This window comes from Saimiri boliviensis, chromosome 4, assembly GCF_048565385.1.
Source record: "Saimiri boliviensis isolate mSaiBol1 chromosome 4, mSaiBol1.pri, whole genome shotgun sequence".
NCBI lineage: Eukaryota > Metazoa > Chordata > Mammalia > Primates > Cebidae > Saimiri > Saimiri boliviensis.
The window spans coordinates 120,088,947-120,112,610 of NC_133452.1; the positions used below are offsets into that span (position 1 = coordinate 120,088,947).

At 33.8% G+C, this 23,664-nt stretch overlaps 1 non-coding gene across 1 annotated transcript; it reads left to right on the forward strand.

The window, feature by feature from the left end:
* The first annotated feature begins 9,697 nt into the window (after positions 1-9,697).
* Positions 9,698-9,759, forward strand: LOC120363460 (U7 small nuclear RNA). The gene has a single exon (XR_005579006.1). It is a non-coding gene; the product is annotated as a U7 small nuclear RNA (small nuclear RNA).
* Positions 9,760-23,664: the final 13,905 nt, after the last annotated feature.

Sequence of the window (23,664 nt, forward strand, 5' to 3'; positions counted from 1 at the left end):
TTCAAATATATGAATTTCTTATAGAGAAAAACTGGCATATTTTGACTAGTCCATGTGGACATAGCAGGGCTTGTTAAAAATGTAAAGTTTCACTAAGGTGAAACAGGCCTACTAAACTTTGAAAAGGCTACTTTAAATAACTTTGTAGACACAATCATCTACTTCACTTTTGACTAACAATATAACCAATAAATTTAACTAATGAACGTGCAAGAAAAAGTTAATTTGTTTTATAAAGTTTATGTTTCTTTCAATAAACAGTTTTTATGATATGTTTCATAGCAAATGAAAAGTTGAAAACACACTGTTATATTTTATGTATTTGTTTTTAAGAAGATAATAGTGAATTGCCATTAACACTGGCTTAATAATGCTTTAAAAGAGATTATACTATTCAAATTACTTGTAATTTAGCTGAAAAATATCATCTAACATTTTTTGTTCACCCAAAATGATTTATTATCTCAATGGTGAATCTCAAAAAGATGCTTAGCTATAATTGGAAAGAAAACTTTAAATATTCCATCTTGACCATCAGACTTTCTTCCAGCTTTTCATTATTCAAACCAAGTATTGTCATGAAAATGAATTCATCAATGTAACAGAGATAAATGAGCCAACGCAGAACAGAAAGAACTATCTTCCGGTTCTTAGGAAGAAAATTGTCTCATTGCCCTATTATATCAGTGACAAAGACGTCTGGACTTTATGAGCATATCTTTCCACTTAGTCTTTTTAAAATATTAATGACACAATGATTTAACCTCAAATGTAGGTTCAAAAAAGTGCTTAGAAAGTACTTCCAAGGTTGAAGACTGAAGATAAAACTAATCAAATTATCTAAACGATTAGTATATTTCATGCAGGCAAGTAAGTTCATAAAGGTTATTATTAATAATAACCTAAAAAATGTAAGTCAAATAAAGCAATTAAGTTGGTCAAAATATTCATATTTTAAACATAAAATTACCTACTAGGCAATTATGTAGTAATACAATCAAAACATATTTTATATACATAATGCAGTATAGGAGATATCTTAGCTTTGAGTCAAATTAAGCTATTCAGATTCAAAAATGGGTGGAAATAACTGAGAAATGGTAGATTGAGTCTTTATAGATTTTCATGAAAAACTGATGAGTACATGAAAGAAATATTATTTTAAAGGAAGTTTCACACATGCTCATTGAGTTGCTTTTATTAACAAAACCTTGGTGTTCAGGCGAATGATCCTTAGTATATCATGACATCTTTCATTGACATATATCACCTGTCTAGTATATGGACTTAAGCTTAGATCCTAAATAAATATATACTTTTTATGTAGGTACTTAAAGTATACCACATGACATTTTTTAAAAGCTATTTAAGTAAAAATTAAGCAACAAAGCAACAGTGTTGTTTTAGACCACTCTAGCTACTGCAGAAATGTGTTTCTTACAGCTCTGGAATTTGGGAAAGCCATGATCAAGAAACTGGCAGATTTAGTGTCTGGTGAAGGCCCATTCTCTGATTCATCTATGGCTGTCTTTTTCTTTTCTTTTATTTTCTTTTTTTTTAAAGACGGGGTTTTACCATGTTGGGCAGGCTGGTCTTTTTCTTAAAATCTCAGATGGTGTAAAGGACATGGGAGCACTCCAATGTCTCTTTAATAAGGACAGTAATTACATTCTTGAGGGCCCTGCTTTGTGACCCTCCTTCTAATACCATCACATTGGGGTGAAAGGATTTCAGCATATGAATTTTAGAAGATACAAACTTTCAGTCTATTGCAAATGTGTAATAACCTCTTTAACTGTATGTAATTTACAAGTATGGGAACCACAGAACATGTTGGTAGTTTGGCAGCTTGAAGTTTTTGGATCAGTAGAATATCCCCTGTGTGAATGGTGAGAAACTGTTGAAAGGCTGAAAAATAATTTAAAACTCAGTGTTCCTTGTGAGAATGAAATAGTAATGGTTCCAGTGAATGAGATAAGATTTGTGGTTGCTGCTCAGACTTATATATCAGAACCTGTATATAAAAGATATAAAAAATAAAAAATGCTTAATGGAGGAGACTGTGGTAGATTGTGTTCAGTACAAGAAAGTAGGATCAATAAAATATAAAAGTTATCAATAATATGATCAAACTGTGCCTACAGACAGATTACACCTTCAGAAATAATTTAAAATAACATTTTGCTATTTAAAAAAAGTTTCCTAGGGCATGAATTAAAAAAGAATATTAGATTATTTTGAAGATGATAACACTAACTTTAGTATTTCTGTGTTTGCAGTGGACTAAAATAAAACACTGAAATAAGTAGTTGTATATCTTTACTCTTTATAATCATGCCTCCAACACATACACTTAGGAACCCACATACACAGTAACAGAGATATTCATAGAGTGAACAAATAAACAGTCAAGCACACAATTCTCATATTAACATGATCTGTTGAGATGCTTATACCCTTCCTGACAAACACTAATATAATGAACAAAGTGGTAAGGTACAGGTTTTTCTACTAATAAGTAGCACCTTGTCAAAAACTCAAGCAAAATGTGAGAACAATGAAACTTCAGTGATTTGGGAAGGATCACAGAGAAGGTATAAAAATTGGTTCCCTGAATTCCACACCCAGAATATGACAGAAGAAATAGTGAGAAATAAAAAACACCCTATTTTTTTTTTTGCCTACTTGCTTAAATAGAGTTTTCTGCTATTAACCTGAGACAACTGAGTAGAGAAATGTAATTTTTTTTTTTTTTTAGAAAAGTCTTAACCTGATACTTAGCCTCCCAATGAGTCATGATGACCTCTTGCTCACATATAGGAAGAGAAAACATAAAAAGCTGAGAGGCATTATACCTCCAAATTAGCTAACACACAAGAGAAAATGTTTTGAAAAATCTGATTACAGCTTTTAGCAGCTTTAATTAATTTCTTCACTTCCTCCTGTCATATTTTTCAGCACACAGAAGGTCAAGATTAAAACACTTTTATCTAATAAACAAACACTAAGTAACTATCAGATAATTTACTCATTCAGTATATCTCCAAAACAGAAAACAAATATACAAAACTTCAAGAAAGATATTATACATGAGAATAATCATTCCAGAAGAAGTAAGAATCTGTCAGAAAATAATGTTCAATATTCTAAAGCAAATTGACAGGTAAAAAAAGGACCCTATAAAAGATTTCTCTATTGAGACACAAGAGGACAAAAAATAAATGAAATTTAGCTAACAGATGAACTAAAGCTAGTAGTATTTTTCATATGTCTCATGTTTCAGAAAATAAATGGAAAATGAGGCAGTTCAAAACTGAGAGCCATATAGAAGTAGCAAAATTAAATATTGTATACTTGTAACACAATCTTTCACAACAAAAATGACAGATGAGCTAGAAAACAATAAAAATTAAATTAAATAATTAAATAATAAAGATTAGAGACATTAAAAAAAAAGCAAGTCATTTTCATTTGTATAACTCAGGCAAAAATAAGGAGACAAATACATACTTAGGTAGATGACTGAAGAATATTTTTCTGTAGTAAAGAAAGGATTAAATTTCCTGCTTAAATTTGATCTCTGTGTCCTATGGAAAAAACTCTACAGAAAGAAAAAATACCAAGAAAAAGTACAATGAAATCAAATTTGAACAAATCAGAAAAGATACTATGGGTTCAGGCAAAAAAGACAAAGAAAAGACAGCAGACTCATCTCAGATTTATCCACTGCAATATTCAGTTGCTAGAAGACACTGGAACGGGAAAAACATTCTGATGAAAATGTATGACCCAGGAAAACTGAATGTAGAAACATTTTTATCTAAGTATAAAATCAATGCTTAGTATGCTAAAACTCATAAGATACAGGATTTCTCAGATCCTTAGAAAAATAATTTTAGGTTATCACAGATTTCAAAAAACTAGAAGAGTATTAATTAGACAATGAAGAAGCAGTGGTTGAAGGCTTTAGGTAAGATCTACATTATTTTCAAAATCTAACAAAATAAGAGCATTCTAACTATAGAAGCTTGTGTTGAACATCAATTTGGAAATGAAAATATTTTATAAAAATGCATCATCAAAAAGAGTAAATGTAAAAAGAAGAAAAATTTTGCTGAACAATTTTTATGAAAAATTAATATATCAGAAATCAATAAATATAAAAACAATGAATATGCTCATTTTAAATTTTGCAGATCAAAACAAACACTAAATCATTAAGTAAATTAGTTAATAATAGGCAGCAAATCACGTTACCAGAAAGGCAAAGCTACGTTTCACTAAATCAAAGACTCTATCAATGTTTTAATGATACACTCAACATTTTATATCATAAAGGAAAGATATGCTGTCAGTTAAACTATTTTATACTGCTTTCTCATTTCTCATACTGTTTATATTATGCTAATTGAAAGAATTCTGACGCCTCTGAGTTATCTTTTATTTTACTAGTCTCTAAGTTTTTATATACAACCACATTTTCTATGCCATCAAGAGTGTTATGTAATCAGCCTTTCTTAAAAGAGAGTCCCCTAGGGCCCTTTGATTTTTTTGCAACTAATTTACAGCATACTTCAAGCCTTAAATATGATCTAGTTTAGACTAAGTTTTGATATTGTCATTCTTCAACCTTCAGAGGTAACCCTTTATGCTCCATAAATTGACTAAAGTATTACTGAAAGTTATTCATACAGATTCTGAATACTCTGAGTCACTTTTTGTTTTCTTAGTCTCTATGTTTTTAAATACAATCACATCATCTATGCCAAAGAATGCTATGGATTCAGGCTTTCTTAGTGTCCACTAGGGCCCTTAGAATGTTTTGCAAATAATTTATAGCATACTTCAAGCCTTAAATAATTTAAATATGATACTTTAATTTGCTGCATATAACAGGCAATCTGCATAAACCTCAGGAATACAACGTAACAAAACTTTCTCTATTTTGGAAAATCTTCTTTCTTTAGTTTCTATCAAGTCCTTGCTCAGTGCTTTGCTAGTAAATATAAAATTCATGCATTCTTCCAATAATGGATATTGACCTCACTAATATAAAAATTTTACTCAGTCCTATTTTATATCTGTGATAATTTCTGTACAAAATAACTTCGTTTTATTTTAAAGCTAAGTTATAATGTAATCTTTTTGGAGACATATTTACAGTTAAACTCAACATGTTTAGTACACAAATTCCAGTAACTTATTACAACTAATGACTATATGTATATAGCATGACCAAGTTCAACTATACAAGGCAGTTATTAACAAATTTTGACTACAGTTTAATCAAATGGTTGTAAGATGCATTTTTATTATATATTTAAATGCAGGGAAAAATACATCTTAGAATTGATGAATATAGTACTTTAAATAATGCATAGAATTTATTAAGAAGCAAAAAGAATATATGGTAAAATTTGGAAAAGTAGAGATTTAAAAATTTGGAAAACAAATTTTTAAAAGGACTAAAAAAAATTCCTTATATTTTAAAGTAAATTAGATAAAATAAATTAGCAAACACAAATTTATGTTGTAAACCAGGTGTTTTAAAATAAAGGAAACAATAGCATACAAATTAAACCCACACACCCCATAATTCAACATAAATTATATGAAGTAAAATTTAAGCAATCATCTCAAGTAACAAAATAAAGATATGAAGAAAAAAAGAAAGTCATAAACATAAATTAACTGAAATAAGAGAAGAAAAATTAATAAATAAAACAAAAAGTTGATTCATCTATTAAAAATATAGTAAAATAACCAAAAAATAAAAACCTAATGAGTGGCAGAAGCAAAATATAAACATAATAACAGTATGTCTATAAACAAATTTAGAAATCTAAATGTGAAAATAACTGCAATTTCAGAGAAAAATATTAAACTAAACTAATTCACTACAAATACATTGGGAAAAATTGGGGATAGTTTTTAGGTAAACGGTGATATGATCAATATTTACAAAAAATATACTAAAGGAATCTACAAGAATAATTGCCATGGAATTGAGACTTTTAAAATTTACATCCCAATAAGTGTCTGCATAAATAACTTGACAAACTCTTTGAATATTTTATTTTTATTTTTTTGAGACATAGTCTCACTCTGTTGCCAGGCTCAAGTGCAGTGGCGTGATCTCAGCTCACTGCCATCTCTGCCTCCCAAGTTTAAGTGATTCTCCTGCCTTAGCCTAGCCAGTAGCTAGGACTACAGGCACCTGCTACAAAGCCCAGCTACTTTTTGTATTTTAGTAGAGAGGGGTTTTCACTATGTTGACCAGAATGGTCTCGATATCTTGACCTCATAATCTGCTGGCCTGGCCCTCCCAAAGTGCTGGGATTATAGGAGTGAGCCACTGTACCCAGTCTTAAAATTTTAAATAAGCAGTAATACTGACTTCATTTTAATAAGTCTACCATAAAGTAAAAGAACATAAGTTACCAACCAATTTCTACATGTTTAGTATTTCCATAAAGTAGCATTAGTCTTATACTAAAATGTGAAACTGAACCCCTTCCAGAATGGATGATTAATAAAGGACCTCTGAAAATCTTCTCTTCCATAAAAGCTGTGAGGACAATAGCAAAAATTGACAAAATCAACTTTGTAAAGACTGTAAATTAATAAAAGGTTTTCAACAACCAGAAGAGCATTTATTTAAGAAAAAATGGCTGAATCTTAGTGACAAAGGCAAGCTTGCGGAGGGGGAGGGGTTGATTTGCCCTATTCCTAACATACTGTTTCCAGTCACATGATAGCCTCAAAAATCAGTATTCATGTTAAGAGTGGTAACAATTGAAAGCAGCAGCTTAACAGCCACTGGAGAACACAGAATAAGATTAGAACTCACCAAAAGACCTAGCTGCAGGGTATTATCACTGTATTACCTAGCTATTAAAATAACTCCCTAGTAAAATCTTATTCTCAGGGATGGTCTTTATTTTATCTGATTTAGAGCTCACGAGATGGGAACTCATCTATCTTCAGTACAGTTTTTGTTTTGTTTTGTTTATTTTTATGGATTTAAGGGGTACAAGTACAGTTTTGTCATATGGCTATATTGCATAACGGTAAAGTCTGGGATTTTAGTGTAAACATTGTTTCACTAATATACTATGGTAACAATATGGATATTTCTCAAAGAGCTAAACATAGAACTCCCATTTGATCCAGCAATCCTATTACTGGGTATCTAGCTCCAAAAAATAAATAATTACATAAAAAAGATACCTGAACTCATGTTTCTTAGGATAATGTTTTGCAAATAATCAGTGATTTTTAAAGTCTTATCATGTTGAAGTGGCAATACCAGTTTGAAAAAACAAGAAGCAGAGCTAAAACTCTGAAAAGAAAGAACTGGTCCACAGTGGGCTTTAAAAAATCTCTGACATATTTATCTACTATGCCACCCATATACACAGAACTGTGTGCATAGCCATGGGAGAGTTGAGAAGGCACTAATTCCTTACTTCTAACTGATTTTAAGGATTTTTGCAAGCAGGAAGTAAAGGTTAAGTCAGAGCTGCAAAACTGCAGAACATAGAAGGAATCCTTTAGCACACATCCAGAACCCCTCAGCAAAGGCTGGGAGACTAACTGATTTAAGGCATTTAATAAAATATCTGTCCATTTGTTAGCTGATCAATAAGCTAAATAAGCTGAGTCTACCATGGCTGTTTATGACAAAGAATATATATGAGAATTAGTCTGTTCTTGAATTGCTATAAAGAAATAGCTAAGACTGGGTAATTTATAAGAAAAGTACTTTAATTATTGCACACTTCTGCAGGCTGTACATAAAATATCGCAACATCTGCTTCTGGGGATGCCTGAAGGAGTTTTACTCTTGGCAGAAGGAGCAGTCACTTCACATGGCTGAAGCAGGAGCAAGAGAGCAAGTGTGGGAAGATGCTATACACTTTTAAATAAGCAGATCTCATATAAACTCACTTACTATAATGGGGACAGTACCAAGGCAGATGGTGCTAAACCATTTGTATTAGTGTGTTTTCGTGATGCTGATGAAGACATACTCAAGACTGGGTAATTTATACAGGAAAAAGGATTTAATGGACTTACACTTCCACTTGGCTGGGGAAGCCTCACAAGCATGACAGAAGGCAACGAGGGGCAAGTCACATCTTAAGTGGATGGCAGCAGGCAAAGAAAGACAGAGCTTATGCAAAACTCCCCTTTTTTTCTTTATTTGTTTTGTTTTTGTTTATTATTATTTGAGATGGAGTCTTGCTCTCTTACCCAGGGTGGGGTGCAGTGGCATGATTCTGGCTCACTGCAACCTCTGCCTCTGGGGCTCAATTGATTCTCCTGTCTTAGCCTCCTGAGTAGCTGGGGTTACAGGTATATGCCATCACACCAGGCTAATTTTGTATTTTTAGTAGAAAGGTGTTTCACCATACTGGCCAGGCTGGTCTCGAACTCCTGATCTTAAGTGATCCACCTGCCTCGGCCTCCCAAAGTGCTGAGATTACAGGCATGAGCCACTGCACCAAACCCTAACTCCTGTTTTTAAAAAACATCAGATCTCCTGAGACTTATTCACTATCAGGAGAACAGCATGTGAAATGCTGCCCCCATGATTCACTTATCTCCAACTGGGTCCCTCCCACAACACATGGGAAGTATGGGAGCTACATTATGACATTTGGGTGGGGACACAGAGCCAAACCATATCACTCTGACCCTGGTCCCTCCCAAATCATGTCTTCACATTTCAAAATCAGTCATGCCTTCCCAACAGTCCTAAAATGTCAACTCATTTCAGGATCAACTCAAAAGTCCACAGTCCAAAGTCTCATTTGCTACAAGGCAAGTCCCTTTTGCCCAAGCCTATAAAATCAAAAGCAAGTTAGTTACTTCCTAGATAAAATGCGGGTATAAGCATTGAGTAAATATAGCCCTTCCAAATGGGAGAAATTGACCAAAACACAGGGGCTACAGGCCCCATGCAAGTCCAAAATCCAACAGAGTAGTCAAATCTTAAAGCTCCAAAATGGTCTCCTTTGACTCCATGTCTCACATCCAGGTCACACTGATGCAAGAGGTAGGTTCCTATGGTTTTGGGCACTCCACCCCTGTGACTCTACAAAATGTAGCCTCCATCCTGGCTGCTGTCACTGGCTGGTGTTGAGTGTTTGTGCCTTTTCCAAGCACAGGGTACAAGCTGTTGGTAGATCTGCCATCCTAGCATCCTACAATCCCAGGAAGATAGTGGTGGAAATTATGGGAGCTACAGGATGAGATCTGGATAGGGACACGGAGCCAAACCATATCACCATTCATGAGAAGTTCACCTGCATGATTTAGTCACCTCCCACCAGGCTGCACCTCCAACATTGGGATTACATTTCAATATGTGATTTGGGCAGGTACTCACAAACAAACTATATCAATATTTAAAAGAATTATTTCAGGAAAGTCATTAAACAAACAAAGAACAACAATAATAATGAAAATAACAAAAATCCAAAGACAAGGGATAAAATTGATTTCCATGGTTGCTATATTATTTGATATGTGTGATTGTTAAAAAAATAATGAGGAAAAATAAACAAGAAAATATGAACCATCCACAGAAAAAAAGCTAATTAAAATAGTAAATAGAAACTGTAAAGATGAAGCCCAGATGTTGGAACTTACTAGACAAAAGTTTCAAAATTAGCTATTAAAATATAGTGTGCAGTTTTACAACTCTTTTAGAATGTGTCTAGTAGGTTTTCTGCTCTTTACCAGAAACCCTCTGTGCTACCAAAAATAAATAAATAAAACTATGTTTAAAGATCTAAAAAAAATTATGCACAAAGATGTAAAAGGAAATATAGAATGATGTTTACAGTAACAATATAAAGAAATATATATATATATATATATATATATATTTTTTTTTTTTTTTTGAGATGGAGTTTCGCTCTTATTACCCAGGCTAGAGTGCAATGGCGCGATCTCGGCTCACCGCAACCTCTGCCTCCTGGGTTCAGGCAATTCTCCTGCATCAACCTCCCGAGTAGCTGGGATTACAGGCACACGCCACCATGCCTAGCTAATTTTTTGTATTTTTAGTAGAGAGGGGGTTTCACCATGTTGACCAGGATGGTCTTGATCTCTTGACCTCGTGATCCACCCGCCTCGGCCTCCCAAAGTGCTGGGATTACAGGTGTGAGCCACTGTGCCCAGCCCAAGAAATATATTTTTTTTAAAAGAGAGGACCATATTTAAATGCTATATTTGAAAAGTACAATAACTGAAATATAACAGAGGTATAACATTTTCATCTGGCAAAAGAATAAATCACAAAACTCAAAGATATACCAATAGAGGTTATTTAGTCTGTTTTTAAAAAGAGAAAGAACAATGAACAGAGCTCCAGTAGCTTCCAGGGCATCATCACATTTATTGACATCTACTGAGAGTGTCAGAAAGAAAAAGAGAGATAAAATGGCAGGAATGATATTTGCGACTTTGGAAAGTCTAAACTACCTTAACCTTCACTTTCCAAGAGTGCTTAAAACACACACACACACACACACACACACACACACACACACACACACTAATGGATACACTAAAAGGCTTAAAAAAAAAAAAAAAAACTCCCAGGCAGATAACTCAAAGAGTTCAAACCTAGCTGCCTAGAAATGTCATAGTCAAACTGTTGAAAGACAAAAATATACTTTTTTTACAACTTTTATGTTAGATTCAGGGGTTACATACATAGGTTTGTTACAAAAGTATATTGCGTAATACTGAGGTTTGAGGTGTGCTTTACCCCATCACCCAGGAGTGAACATAGTACAAAACAGATAATTTTTAAAGTGGCAAGTGAAAAATGACTCAAAATATACAAGGGAGCTTCAATAAGTTCAGCAACTGACTAATCATCAGAAGCACTAAAGACATAAACTGGTGGAATGACATATTAAAGTGTTGGATAAAAAGATGGTCAATCAATAATTATCCAGCAAAACTACTGCTTCTAAAATAATAAAAAAATGTAGACATTGTCAAATTAATTTTTTTAAAGCCTTCTAATATTTAGAGCTAGTAGCCCTACTCTGTAAAAAATAGTAAAGGGACCTCAAATGGCTAAATGAAGAAACATTGCTGAATGTCTTGAATCTACACCAAGAAATAAAGAGAAAACATACAGAAAAGGTAATTATATAGGTACGATTTTTTTAAAAAAAGTATAAGTGTAGTTTTGGTCTCTAACTCTTCTTCTCCTTTATAATTTATATGTCTTACAGGTTCAAGGTATCTGTAGAATACTCTGTCCGATTATTAGCTGATCAATAAGTTAAGTAAGTTGAGTCCACCAAGGGCACATGACAAAGCATATAGTTTGAAATATGTATAGACCTGCATGCAGCAATAGTTATAAAACTGTAGCATTATTAGTACAAAGACAGGGAGAAGAAATGGAGCTATATTGATATTTTATATTGTATATAAGATAAATTGGTATAAATCTGAATTATATGATTTTAGGTAACATGTTTATTGTAACCCTCAAGGAAACCAATAAGAAAACATCCTAAAATATAGTAAAAAGAAACATCTGAGTAATTAAAATGAACACTAGAAAATATCTATTTAATAGAAAACAGAAATATGGGAACATAATGACCTAAGACACATAGAAAACAGGAGATGATCCAAAATGGCCGAATAGGAACAGCTCTGGGAATGCAGTTCCCAAAGAGAAAGCAGAGGATGAGTGATCAAAAGAATTTTTCCTGCCCACAGACCAGCAGATTCCCAAGTGGAAAAGTGCCACAAGTCTCTAGCATGGCTGTTTCAGCCAGCATAGCGGGTCTCCACACAAAAACTCACACAAATCTGGGCGCTGTTTGAACTGATACCTGGAATGCCTTTGAGTCAGTTACTCATTCAACTGAAAAAAAAAAGGGGGCTGAAGCAGGGAGCCAGGTGATCTGGCTCAGCAGTTCCCACCCCAACAAAAACCAGCAATCAGAAATGCTCTGGATTGAGAGTTTCACAGCAAGCACAGCTGGACCCGGGACAGTCCAGCTCTGCTAGGGGAGGGCAGCTGCCATTACTGAGGCAGTCCACCACTACGGAGGCAGTCTGCCATTACTAAGGCAGTTCACCATTACTGAGGCAGTCCTCCATTACTGAGGCAGTCCACCATTACCAAGGCAATCCACCATTACCAAGGCAGTCTGCCATTACAGAGACAGTCCACCATTACTGAGGCAGACCGCCATTACCGAGGTAGTTCTAACTATACCTCTGTAAAAAAAACTGCAAGGAAATCCAAACAGCAGCTGGGCGGAGCCCACAACAGCTCAGCAATGCCTCTGCTGGCAGACTGTGACTAGGCTACCTCCTCGCTGGGCAGGGCATCTCTGAAAAAAGGCAGCAGCACATCAGGATCTTTTTATAAACCCCACTTTCCCAAGACAGAGCACATGGGGAAAAAAAAAGGAGGTTATGAGTTCCACTGCAGCAGCCTTAAATGTAACTGCCCAGCAGCTCTGAACAGAACAACAGAGCTCACAGCTCAGCACTTGAGATCCTATAAGGGATAGAATGTCTCCTAAAGCAGCTCCTCAAACCCTGTATATCCAAAAAGACACCTCGTAGAGGAAAGCTCAGGCTGACATCTGGTGAGTATCCTTCTGGGACAAAGATAACAGAGGAAGAAACTGGAAGCCATCCTTACTGTTCTGCAGCTGCTGCAGGTGACACCCAAGAAAGCAGGATCTGAAGTGGACCTCCAGCAGTACTACAGCAGAGGTGCCTGACTGTTTGAAGAAAACTAAACACCAGAAATAATTTCATAATCAACAAAAAGGACATCAACTAAGAGACCTCATCTGAAAGTTACCAACTACAAAGACCACAGGTAGATAAATCCACAAAGATAGGACAAAACCAGTGCAAAAAGGATGAAAAGACCCAAAACCAGAATGCCTCTTCTCCTCCAAGGGATCACAACTCCTCACCAGCAAGGGAACAAGGCTGGATGGAGAATGAGTCTGATGAATTGACAGAAACACACTTCAGAAAGTGGGTAATAACAAACTTCTCTGAGCTAAAAGAACAGTTCTAACCCAATGCAAAGAAACTACAAACCTTGAAAAAAGGTTTGACAAAATGCTAACAAGAATAAACAGCTTGGAGAAAAATATAAATTAATTGATGGAGCTGAAAAGTGACACAAGAACTTTGCAAAGCATACACAAGTTTCAATAGCCGAACTGACCAAGCAGAAGAAAGGATATCAGAGATTGAAGATCAACTCAATGAAATAAAACAAGAAGGCAAGAATAGAGAAAAAAGAGTAAAAATAAATGAACAAAGCCTCCAAGAAATATGGGGTTATGTAAAAAGACCTAATCTATGTTTGATAGGTGTACCTGCACGACACAGAGAGAATGAAACAAGCTGGAAAACACTCTTCAGGATAGTGCCCAGGAGAACTTTGCCAACCTAGCAAGGCAGGCCAATATTCAAGTCCAGGAAATACAGAGAACACCACAAAGATATTCCTCAGGAAGAGCTACCCCAAAGCACATAATAATTAAGATTCACCGGGGTTTAAATGAAGGAAAAAATGCTAAGGGCAGCCAGAGAGAAAGGTCAGGTTACACACAAAGGGAAGCCCATCAGACTCACTGTGGATCTCTCAGCAGAAACTCTGCTAGCCAGAAGAGAGTGGGGGCCAACATTCAACATGCTTAAAGAAAAGAATTTTAAACCTAAAACTTCATATCCAGCCAAACTAAGCTTCATAAGTAAAGGAGAAATAAAATCCTTTATGAACAAGCAACTGCTCAGAGATATCATCACCACCAGGCCTGCCTTACAGGAGCTCCTGAAAGAGGCACTAAACATAGAAAGAAAGAATCAGTACCAGCCACTCCAAAAACATACCAAATGGTAAAGAATATTGACATAATGAAGAAACTGTTGTTAACAGGGAAAACAACAAGCTAGCATCAAAATGACAGCATTAAATTCACACATAGCTATATTAACCTTAAATGTAAATGGGCTAAATGCCCCAATAAAAAGATACACTGGCAAATCTGATAAAAAGTCAAAACCCATTGGTGTACTGATCCAAGAACCTCATCTCACATGCAAGGATATACATAGGTTCAAAATAAAGGGATGGAGGAAGATTTACCAAGCAAATGGAGAGAGAAAAAAAAATGCAGGAGTTGCAATCCTAATTTCTCATAAAATAGACTTTAAACCAACAAAGATCAAAAGAGACAAAGAAGGGCATTACATAATTGCACAAGGATCAGTGCAACAAAAGCTAATAATCCTAAATATATACGCACCCAATACAGGAGCACCCAGATACATAAAGCAAGTTCTTAATAACTTACAAAGAGACTTAAGACTCCCACACAATAATAGTGAGAGACTTTAAAACTCCACTGTCAATATTAGACAGATCAACGAGACAAAAAATTAATAAGGAATCCAGAACTTGAATTCAGATCTGGACCAAGCAGACCTAATAGACCTTTACAGAAATCTCCACACCAAATCCACAGAATATACATTCTTCTCAGTAAGACATCACACTTACTCTAAAATTGACCACATAATTGAAGTAAATCACTCCTCAACAAATAAAAAATAACAGAAATCATAACAAACAGTCTCTCAAACCACAGTGCAATCAAATTAGAACTCAGGATTAAGAAACTAACTCAGAACCGCACAAAATCATGGAAAAATTTATAGCAATACATACCCACAGGAGAAGCAAGGAAATAACTAAAATTGACACCCTATCATTAAAATTGAAAGAGCTGGAGGACCACTAGCCAGATTAATAAAAAAGAAAAAAGAGAAGAATTAAATAGATTCAATAAAAAATGACAAAGGGGATATCACCATAGATTCCACAGAAATACAAACCATCATCAGAGACTACTATGAACAACTCTATGCACATAAACAAGTAAACCTGGAAGAAATGGATAAATTCCTGGACACTTGCACACTTCCAAGCCTGAACCAGGAAGAAGTCAAAACCTTGAATGGACCAATAACAAGGGCGAAGTTGAGACAGCAATTAATAGCCTACCAATCAACAAAAGCCCAGGTCCAGATGGGTTCACAGCCAAATCCTACCAGGCATACAAAGAGCAGCTGATATCACTCCTTCTGAAACTATTTCAAACAATACAAAAAGAGGGAATCCTTCTCAAATAATTTTATGAGACCAAAATCATCCTGATACCAAAGCCCAGCAGAGACTCCACAAGAAAATAAAACTTCAGGCCAATATCCATGATGAGCACAGTTGCAAAAATCTTCAATAAAATACTGGCAAACTGATTTCAACAGCACATCCAAAAGCTTATCCATCACGATCAAGTAGGCTTTATCCCGAGGATGCAAGGTTGGTTCAACATATGCAAGTCTATAAATGTAATCCACCACATAAACAGAACCAAAGACAAAAACCACATGATTAACTCAATAGATGCAGACAAGGCCTTTGACAAAATTCAATAGCCTTTTATGCTAAAAACTCTCAATAAACTAGGTAACAACGGAAGGTATTTCAAAATAATAAAAGCTATTTATGATAAACCCACAGCCAGTATCATACTGAATGGGCAAAAACTGGAAGCATTCCCTTTGAAATCTGGCACTAGAAAAGGATGCCCTTTCTCACCACTCCTCTTCAATATAATATTGGAAGTTCTTGCTAGAGCAATCAGGCAAGAAGAAGAAATAAAGGGTATTCAATTAGGAAAAGAGGAAGTCAAATTGTCTCTATTTGCAGAAGACATGATTGTATATTTAGAAGACCCCATCGTCTCAGTCCAAAATCTCATGAAACTGATAAGCAACTTCAGCAAAGTCTCAGAATACAAAATCAACATGCAGAAATCATAAGCATTCCTATACATCAAAAACAGACTAAAAGAGAGCCAAATCAAGAGCGAACTGCCATTCACCTTTGCTACAAAGAGAATAAAATACCTAGGAATACCACTAACAAAGGATGTAAAGGACCCCTTCAAGAAGAACTACGAACCACTGCTTAATGAAATAAGATAGGACAGAAACAAATGGAAAAACATTCCCTGCCCATGGTTGAGAAGAATTAATATTGTGAAAATGGCCATACTGCCCAAAGTAATTTATAGATTCAACACTATCTCCATCACACTACCTATGACACTCTTCACAGAACTGGAAAAACAAAAACAAACAAACAAACAAACAAAAAACATCTTAAACTGCATATGGAACCAAAAGAGAGCCTGCATAGCCAAGTCAATTCTAAGCAAAAAGAACAAAGCTGGAAACATCACACTATTTGACTTCAAACTATACTACAAGGCTACAGTAATCAAAACAGCATGGTACCCGTACCAAAACAGATATAGACCAATGCAACAGAACAGAGGCCCCAGAGGCAATGCCACACATCTACAACGATCTGATCTTTGACAAACCTGACAAAAACAAGCAATGGGGAAAGGATTCCCTGTTTCATAAATGGTGTTGGGAAAACTGGCTAGCCATGTGCAGAAAGCAGAAACTGGACCCCTTCCTGACACCTTACACTAAAATTAACTCCAGATGGATTAAACACTTAAACATAAGACCTAACACCATAAAAACCCTAGAAGAAAATCTAGGCAATACCATTCAGGACATAGGCATAGGCAAGGACTTCATGACTAAAACATCAAAAGCAATGGCAACAAAAGCCAAAATAGACAAATGGGATCTAATTAAACTCCAGAAGAAACAATCATTTGAGTAAACCAGCAACCAACAGAATGGGAAAAATTTTTTGCAATCTACCCTTCTGACAAAAGGCTAATATCCAGAATCTACAAATAACTAAAATAGATTTACAAGAAAAAAAAAATTCAAAAGTGGGAAAAGGATATGAAGAGACTCTTTTCAAAAGAAGACATATATAAGGCGAACAAACATGAAAAAATGCTTATCACTGGTCATTAGAGAAATGCAGATCCAAACCACATTGAGGTACCATCTCACAGCAGTTAGAATTGCAATCATTAAAATATCCAGAGACCACAGATGCTGTAGAGGATGTGGAGAAATAGGAACATTTTTACAGTTTTGGTGGGAGTGTAAGTTAGTTCAACCACTGTGGAATACAGTGTGGTGACTCCTCAAGAATCTAGAAATAGAAATTCCATTTGATCCAGCAATCCCATTACTGGATATACATCCAAAGGATTATAAATCATTCTATTATAAAAACACATGCACACATATGTTCACTTCGGCACTGTTTACAAAAGCAAAGACCTGGAACCAACCAAAATGCCCACAGATGATAGACTGGACAGAGAAAATGTGGCACATATACACCATAAAATACTATGCAGCCATAAAAAATGATGAGTTCTTGGCCTTGGTAAGGACATGGATGAACCAGGAAACCATCATTCTCAGCAAACTGACACAAGAACAGAAATCTAACACTGCATGTTCTCACTTACATGTGAGTATTGGTTGAACAATGAGAACACATGGACACAGGGAAGGGAGCACCACACACTGGCATCTGTTTGGGAGGACAACAGGAGGAACAGCAGTGGGTAGGGATTTGGGGAGGAATAACATGGGGAGAAATGGCAGATATAGGTGATGGGGATGGAGGCAGCAAACCACAATGCCATGTATGTACCTATGTAACAATCCTGCATATTCTTCACACGTACCACTATATGTGTGTGTGTGTGTGTGTGTGTGTGTGTGTGTGTGCATGTGTGTGTGTAAAAAAAACTAGGAACTTAATAGATGTGAATCCCACATTATTAATAATTATATTAAATATATGTGTATTAGTCATTTCAATAAATAAAACTGAGATTAACACAAACAAAAAATATCCATCATGATATAACTATACACTGTTAATAAGAGAAACATTTTAAATTCAGCTTTGTTTCTGAAGGGTATAAGCCCTCGAGAATACACTCTTTTCACTTTGTGTTGCTGCACACAGACATGCAAATTTTCAACAAAGCAAGAGATTACCAAGAGGTATCAAAGTGAATCAATGGTGTTCTGTAAATATACCATTTGCTTGGTTTAAAAGCAGCCCTATATCTAACTTCTGATACGAATTATAAACCTGTCATGACTGAGACTCCTCCTTTCTCTTGTTGTTCCCTGAACAGAATAAGTTAAAGTGTTATGACGGCAATCATAATTTCTGTAATGTAATGGAACACTTGCTGTGTTAAGGCAAGAGTGTTCTCACTTTGGGGACCAGGACTTCTAAACCCAAGCAACCAGATTTGTGTGGACAGGAACCACAGAGGTCCCAGTTAGTGAGAAGGTATATAAAGACAATCCTATCCCCAACCCCTCCACTCCTTTGGAGTCTCATTCTGTCACCTAGGCTGGAGTGCAGTGGTGCGATCTCAGCTCACCACAATCTCTGCATCCTGGGTTACCTCTCTTGGTTTTGGACTCATTCACTCCTCTTTTGGGGGCACAACACCATAGATATTCTTCCTTTAATGCATATACTCTGTCTGACGTATAATGCCTCATTTTTAAAGAGTATTTCAATATTCTTGTGTTTCAGTTGAACCTAGGAAGCAGTTTCAATGCTCCAGGATGTGTGGATACAGTTCTTTGGTATTGGGTCCAATTTTACATCTTCTTTGCTGTGAAATATTTATCTCATTGGATTTGTTTTTGTTTTTGCTTGGTGGGGGAAGAGGGGTTAATCTGTTGGTAATGAATATTGCAAGCCTCCAGACAGAGTTTTTGACTGAGGCTCTACCTATGGGGAAAGCAACTCCACATGCATAATAGGTATCTATCACTGTACAAAAAAAAAGAAAGCAAAACAAAAAGAAAACCAAAACAGAAACAAAACAAAACAAAAAAACAAACTGTGAACTCTGAAAGAAGAAAGGGTCCAAATGTACTTGATTCGTAATTGAATGGTGTTTTAACTTCTCAAGGAATAATACCATATTGGATGTTCAGCATTAGACTTTTTTGCTTACAGGTTAGACATTCAAGGACAACAGTAACAAAGCTAGCTTTCGTAATTGAGTCTATGCTGTTGGTCCCATCCATATCCTTCATTTATCACCATGGCTACTCTGCTATTTTATCCCTTTTACCAGGTCTGTGGTGAATGATTAACCGACCAAGTTTTTTAGTCTATTTGGCTGTTTAGAACTTTTTCCTGGTGGATGCTTATCTATGTGATAAAAATCTTATCACTGCCTGCTCATTACCATATGTTCATTGATATATCTCTACCCAGATCCTTGTATCTACACTCTTTTTGGTCATTTCTTTTTAAATGCTGATTAAGTGAGTAAGTCATTGGCCATTGCCTAGAAATTGGTAAGTATTTTTACTGCTACTTTGAAAAAGATACAGTTCTAAGTACAAAGACATATTTGCCATCTGGAATCTTATTCATACATGGATCCCAACGTTCATATCACCAGAGACCACTGATTACCAGAGAGAACACGAACTATTCACAGTTGTTCTGAGCTTAGTAACCAAAATAGTATGTGTATGTATGTGTGTGTGTGCACGAGATTAAAAGAAAGAGCAAAAGACAGACAGTGTCAGAGAGTATTAGAAAACCTAAAAACAGTTTTCAAATCTGCTTTTTATTCCAAACAGGAAACTAATACTGTTAATTTGCTCTTGAGACTGAGAGAACAGTCTTTAAATTCCTGTTTAGTTTTTCATTATTTTAAAATAATTTAAATAGAAAATAAAAATGTAACATGTAAGAAAGATAATTAGAAAAACATATCATATAAATTGAATTAATTACTAATATATTGTTATGGTATGCAAGATGGCAGTAACACAGAAAAAAGGTTTACATTTTTTATTTTAACAACACAAGCATATTTATTGCTCTTTTTGGCCTCAGTGTATTTAAAACTGAACGTATATAATGATTTAGAACAATCAAAGTAGAATAAAAAAAGAGAAAATAAATGATTTTAATATTTAGGTGGCAATGATGTGTGTTGCATAAGTTAAGCATTAATGTTACTTTAGAGATATTTGACATATATCTCAGGTGAAGTTATCGGGATTTGTTTATTGCTGTTTGAATTCATTTGTCCATTTATCACTTATTGAACAATTTTTGACACCATAGCGCTGAAGAATCTGTTAAACATGGAATCAAATAATATGCTACATTTCTTATCCTGTAATACTCAGTAATAAGAAACCAAGAAATCCTCTAAATCATTGTCTATACAACTGACGACAAGAAGACAGAAATTACTTCCATATATTCAAATATGATGGGGTTTCCGAACACATGCTTTGCATTTGCTTACCTTGTATTTGACTATGTATGTGACTTATTTAACATAGCATAAAAATCATGCAATGAAAATACTAATAATTAATGTTAATTAAAAGTGTATATGCTTATTTTATATGTGTTATCACTATTATTTAAATAAACTTTTCATGATGGGTATTGTCATGAATATTTAATATCTGCCTTCTTCAAACAATGTTCAAATTAAGCAAATTTCCAGAGCATATATACATTTTACTGTTGGAGGCAGGATTTAAACATAAGCTTAACCACAGACCTATATTCTTTCCATTATCCCACACAGCTTCTAGGATGATTAAGAGTGTGTGTCCATTTGTATGTATGTACACATTAGCAATAATATGTTTTAATTCTTTCCTTCCAGACTGCATGAAAGAATAGTTCAAAGAAAGCAAAATATTGATCTGTGATACATTCTATTTCTTTCAAACATGCATTATAAATCTAGAGTTATGATATTCATCAAAATAGCATGAAAAATTATTAAAATTATTTTATATTTATTTGCTAAATTTTCATGTTATAAAATATAGCTTTTTCTAGTAAATAAACAAGATTTTTTTATGACTGTAAACTGCCATTTTGTAATTGATGTTCAATGATAAACAATTCTAAATATATAATAAACATTCATGCTACCACCAATGATATGTAATTGAGTCTGTATTTATATTTCATCTCTCAATATAAAGATACAGGCATATGCTTTCTTCTTTTATCATTTTAACATTATTTAATTATATTTTTTCATTAGAATTATTTATCAAAATTTTGCTAATTTCTGTAATCAACCTGAAAACAAAATTAGAAACTCAAAAATAATGCTTCATCTTTCAAGATCAATGGACAGCAAATTGATATGATAGATGCTCCCAATGAAGAGATACATCCTGAACTATGTGACCATAAAAAGCAAAGCTCAACACAGACTCTCTGTATTGTCATCTTGTTTATAGACATTATGGCAGGATCACAATAATGGATGTTAAAGCCACTATCTTTCTCTTCATTTATTGTGATAGGCTCATAATGGCCTCTTTGGTGTTTACTGAAATCTCCAAGTAATCACAAGCCTTAACACTTATGAATTTGCTACCCTTTCTGACTGGAGCATTCTTATCCTGGATATCTACATAGTGTGGTACTTATTTACTTCAGCTTCCTGCTCACTTTTGGAGATAGGTTTCCTCTACCATAAAAGAGAAACTCCCCTTCTGGGCTCTAGTATTCTGTACTCCACCCAGTGTGTTTTATTATTCACAACAAATGAAACTACAGGACATATTATGTACTTATATTTATATTTTGTTATTGTTTGGTTCCCCCTACATTAAAGTAAGCTTTCAGAGCAGGTATTCTACACATTTAACCAAGCTTTCAGAGCAGATGTTCCACTAATATCATTGCTATATGCACTTTCTAGAATAGTGTAAATTTCAAAGGCCAAGTCGTATACCTCTATCTATACATATATGAATTATGTGATCATAAAAAACAAAACTCAACACAGTCTCAATATATTAACAGTCATCTTATTTACAGACATTAAGACAGGATCACAGTAATGAATGTTCAAGCCATTTTCTCTTTATATATATTTTATATATATATAAAATATGCATAATGTATTATATATATTATGCATATATTACATATAAAATATATTTTTATAATATATAATATATAATTACTTTATATATGTCTATATATTATATATAATTTGCAATTATATAAATATATATTTATATATTATATATACTATTTTATATATTATATATTTAAATTATATAAATATATTTATATATTATATATAAATATATATCTATTTATATATAATATACGAATATATATTATACATATTATTTATATATATATTTATATATATGTGTAAGACATATAAATATACATATTACACATATATTTATATATAAATATATAAATATATGCATTATATATTTATATATGTTACATATTATATATAGGATATAATAAACATACTATATATAATAAATATATTTATATATATAATCTTTTCAAATGAATACATATATTACCTGCACATACTGTAATATTTTCCTCCTAATCTCATCAACTGTGCTTAACTTTTTTGCAGTTCTCCTAAATGAGGTATTCTTGCAAATAATACCTAACTGTAATACATGAAAGATTTCTCACAGTTTAATACATATATCATATGTGTTAATTTCTACACATTTGTGGATTTCCTGATGTAAATCTAGGGAATAAGAGTATTTTCTACAGCAGGAATACAAGATACATCCTGAATAATTTTTCTTTCTGATCATGAAAAATCAAATTGGTATTTTTATTATCTTTAAAACATATTCCTAATTGCATCACCATTCTATTTGGTCACATTAATTATTGATGTTAGTAGTTCTTGAGTAATGTAGATTTAATACTGATTTGTATTAAATTAATTTTTAAACTTATTAATTTGTATAATATAGGTATAAATTAGCAATGATTTATACAAGTTCATTATATTGATTTTGAGTAGCAACTTTATGAATAATTTTAACTTTAAAGATATGAATTTCTACCTCATTTTCATAATTACATTAAAAATTTTGCATTAAATTAACAGTAATTTATCCTGATCTAGGTTTTTAGGTTTATACAGACAATGTATCCCATTTCATCTGGTTTATTTTTTCTAATACCAGAATGTTTGAACAAGGACAGGATTTTAGTGGAAGTACAACTCAGATGACAGAATCCCCAGTATAAAAGAAGCATAATATCCAACTCTGTTCTTATGTTAATAACCACTGCAGAGGTTTCAAAATTCACAGCCAAGTTTTTCTTCATCTGCTGAATCTCAGCAACAAAGATGTTAGATTCTGATTTGATGATACTATAGTTCCAGCAATTAAATATAGTTGATTGAATTTACCACACAGAAATATGTTTTAATTTATAATAAAATGTCTCGGTAATGTCTTCAGCTAACTTTCAGTTCTAAACTCTAACACCAAATAGGAGAACAGCTTACCTAGAATAGATTTAAATAGAATTATGTATTACTGAGTACACTTATTAGCACTAATTTTTATATGTGAACATTGCTTTAGCAAATGATGTTTAAAAACATCTTAAGGCATTCTGTTATCTCCCTGTAATCATAAAGTTAGTTACATATACAGATACACAATCACTAACCATATTGATGCAGAGAGAAGGAAATTTAGTACACAATAGAGTATCCTGAACAGACATGGCCAGAGACTTGGCAGAAAATGGTTTAGAGGTTTTAGTGAATAAAACAACAAAGAATATGGGCTCCA